General features: G+C 43.5%; 1 pseudogene; it reads right to left on the bottom strand.

Annotated features, from left to right (window-relative positions):
• Positions 1 to 1,380: 1,380 nt before the first annotated feature.
• Positions 1,381 to 2,292, bottom strand: LOC113425738 (olfactory receptor 10G6-like; annotated as a pseudogene).
• Between the last annotated feature and the right edge of the window lie 1,730 nt (positions 2,293 to 4,022).

Below are 4,022 nucleotides of genomic sequence, written 5' to 3' on the forward strand. Positions count from 1 at the left end.
TCAGTGGCAGACCGGACTTTGGAGCCGCCATAAACTGGCAGCTAGCTCTTCCGTGCTGGGCTCAGGAGCTCTTCTCTTCGTTACTAGGGGGTTGCCTACCCCCACCCTGTAACTCGAGATTCTCCTATACTGACACGAACCTCTCCGGGGTTTGTGTATCCCCTGGGGATCGCTCCAGACGCTAGAGAAGGTAACCGAAAACCGCAGCAGTCTTCTCCACCTCTGCACGTCCCTGTCCTGCCACCGGAAGCTTGGACTTTCAATCTTCTAGTTCTCAAGTTTAGTGAATAAAGACACAAAAGAACAACGTTTATTTAAGTTACAATGGCAGATTCATACAGCATGGCAGAAGCATACGGTGAACCATTCAAGAAAGGTATTAAGTGCATTTCTAAAAGAGATAGTCATGTATAACTCTCATGAAAAATTAGTTGCTAAATAATTCTTTTCTCCCTGTCTGATTTCCCCCTCTCTTGTTGAGATCACTTCAGAAACAGACCTTGTAGGAGGCAATGGAATCCTAGCTAGCAGTGTAGGAAGAAGTAGAAATATCACACCTCCTGAAATGATGGGGTGCACAGAATGATTTGTTGGAGTTCATCCTGTTTTGTGTCCAAGTGAGCAGAGATACCTGAGGTTGGCTGAGCAAGGACATCTTGACCTTCTTTAACCAAGCTCTGGCTGGATGAAGACTTCTCTAGGAGACAAAGTAGGTGACACCTGATGGGACCTGTTCCTGGCCAAATTAATAATGAAGTGATAACACATAGCAGACTGTGTGATTTGAAACAACCTGCTGATGCTCATATATTTAATCAGCTCCTTGGGCTTTCTGTGCAAATTGACCAGTTATATCCACATTTTAAAAGTGCTCAATAGAAAATTTCAGTAGACCTGTCATGCCCCAGCATATAACTGTTATATACTGTTGTTGCCCTCTAGCCCCCATCTAGTCCCAGAGAGACAAATACAAATTATATTTTATGAAGCTGACCCAACCCATTTATGCATCAGACCACACTCTCAAAACAAATGCTGAGAAGCTAGACTCCATTTCCTTTAGCATTTGGAGAAGGCAGAAGCACAAAGAAGAATCCATCTTAATCTGTGGCACCTGCTCATCCAAGGACAAACCCACACCCCACAGACAGAGCATTGCTATTTCACCATATCCTGTTCTTTCAATAAAGCATGTATGTACACTGTCTGTTTTATTGGAGGATAGGTGGGTTTAGTTGCATGTCGAGCTGCACCCAGACAAATGTGTAGTGAGGACCCATAAAATAGGTAAGAATTCAATCTGAAAATAACAGAACAACAGAGTTGGAAAGATGAGATAAATCTGAATATTCATCATGTCTTGGGTTTACTTCCAGCTACCTACTCTGGTTGCCCATGCAAGAGTTTCACCAGAGACATTTGAATCTCTTTGTTCCTGAGTGTTATTGGGTTCAGCAAAGGGATGATAGTGGTGTACAACACATTACCACTCTATCTAGGAAATCCTCATATTCTGGCCTCAAATAATGATAAAATATTGGCAAGTAGTATATGTATACCACACTACAATGGGCAGAGCAAGTGGAAAAGGTTCTTTGTCATCCTTCACTGCTACTAATTTTCAAAATGGCTGTGATGATGTAAGCATAAAATGCTAGGATGAGGAAAAAGCAGGTCTTTGCAATGAAACTTATGTTAACAATGATCATAAATTCATTAAATTTTATATCAACACAAGTCAGCTTCAGGATGGATGGAGCAGCACAGAAGACATAGTCAATATAGTTGTTCTCTCCATTAGGCAAATGAAAGGTGAGGGATGTCAGAAATGCAGAATTGAGGCTGGTTCCAATTATGGTACCCAAGGAGAGGGGGAGACAGGTTTTCCAACTCATGATGTTGGTATAATGGAGTGGTTTACAGATGGCCAAAAGTGGTCACAAACCATCAAGGTGTAAAGAAAAGATTCTGCATATCCAACAGAGTTCAGAACAAATACCTGTGTAACCAGAAAAGGAAATGATTTTCCCTCTGGAACTGAACCCTGCAATCCCACTTTGGGAACCACCACAGCTGAGAAGGCCATGTCCAGGATGGAGAGATGACAAAGGAACCAATACATGGGCTTATGCAACTGAAGGTTAGAGATGACCCGATGATGAGGGAATTTCCAGAAAGAGTGAGTGCAAACATGATTGAGAAGAATAACAGCACTGGTAGCTTGAATCCTTGTGGATATTGAAACCCAGAAAGGATAAAGTCATGCGGGGCTGATTGATTTGGACATTCCATGTGTCAGTTATTCTTATATATACTTTGCTGAATGAGCTACTGTAAGAGGCAAGTTGTCTGGAGATATTTCCAACTGGATAGACATCCCTGACAGCTTTTGTGCATTTTGTAGGACTTGAATTAATTTACTATGTTGTTGTTGTTGCTGTTGTTTTCAGATCTACAAAACAATGTTACATCACCCTCTTTCTGCCATATGTTAAGGGGGCATTATATGAAATGCATTAAAAATATTAAATCAATATTCAATCTGGTGGAGAAAGAACTATTATTTTTACTTTTGACTTCATATTTATCATCTATCTAACAAAATTGTGAGCAGGCTCTTTCATTAAAATGCTGTAATGGGCCAATTCCATTGTGTGCCAAGCCTCACGTGAGCAACCTCAATAGTTCCAGTACATGCCAGGTCTCACGTAGGCTGAAAGCAGGTACTAGAAACAAGGCCATTAACACTTCACAAGGGCAGTTAACTGAAATGCAGGCGTTGGTTTGCTAGTTTAAATTGACCATGGCATTGTGATTGGAAGATACTATACATCCACTAACATTCCTACGCATGTAACATAATGATTGGATGGAGCTCACCTCTTTTGTATGTTCTTAATAAAAAGAGTTCCCCTAACTCTGATCGGGGCAGCTCACCCAAGGTAGAACTTGCGTTGGTGTCTTTCTTGATGCATTCGACCACCCAGTGAGAAGCCTTCCATATGCGGAGCAAAGCCGCAATTGGTGACCCCGACGTGATCCGCTAAAGGAAGCGGGTGCGTCTCTCTTCGACTGCCTATCTTACCCGGCCAGACGAGCCAGTTGCAACCCAGGGACGCCGTCTCCGTGTCACGGATCCCTCCCCAGGAATCTTTAGCAAAGAAGACATCCTCCCTTCAGGTGAGTATGGGCGGAAAATTCTCCAAAGAGCAGATAGCACATTTGCAGGAATTAGGAGAATTAACGAAGAGTTCAATTCGTATTCTTGGGAATCAGGGCAAAAACGCTCCTGATTCCAACTAAGAAGGACCTTATTACCCTTTTGACTTACATTTACACGCAATGCCCGGCTTAAGGGTCCTTGAAAGTTTCCACATGGCAACGTTTGGGTGACTATTTTCATAGCAATCCCAGGGCTCCACCAAAAATTCTGACCACGTGGAGGACAGTCATGGAATGCTTAACAATCCATGGCTCAGCGCTGACCAAGGCCCCCTCCCCTGAGGGGGATCCTCCTCCTCCTTACACAACTGAAACCAAGACTAAGGATGCTTTCCCGTTAGAAGCTCCCCCCACTGCTCCTGAACCCATGAGTTCTCCTAACTCAAATCCAGCGAGGATCAGACACCCATGGGAGCATTCGCACAAGCCATGGTGCAGGGACGCAGAGAAGGCTCTCTTACTCTAGAGGAGCTCTCTCTGTCCCGTTGAATATGTAGGGGATGGAGCCGGAAATACGGTGCCTAGACTTGAACCTTTATCCATGAAATTAATTAGAGATTTAAAACAAGCCGTGGCCATGTATGGCATCCAGGCACCATATGTCAGAGGCTTCATTAACACCATCAGCACCTCCTTTTTCATGTTACCCCAAGATTGGAAGGATCTTTTCGCATGATACTGACAGGACCACAGTACGTTGTTTGGGAGTCAGACTTTCGCGCCCGAAGCTGAAAAATTTGCCCGCGATCATGGTATGGTCGCGAGAGCGGATCAAATTTGTGGTATGGGTCAATTTATGG

This window comes from Notechis scutatus, chromosome 1 (genome assembly GCF_049901735.1).
Source record: "Notechis scutatus isolate UNSWTSFEM ecotype Mainland chromosome 1, rNotScu1.2, whole genome shotgun sequence".
In the NCBI taxonomy this organism is placed as follows: domain Eukaryota; kingdom Metazoa; phylum Chordata; class Lepidosauria; order Squamata; family Elapidae; genus Notechis; species Notechis scutatus.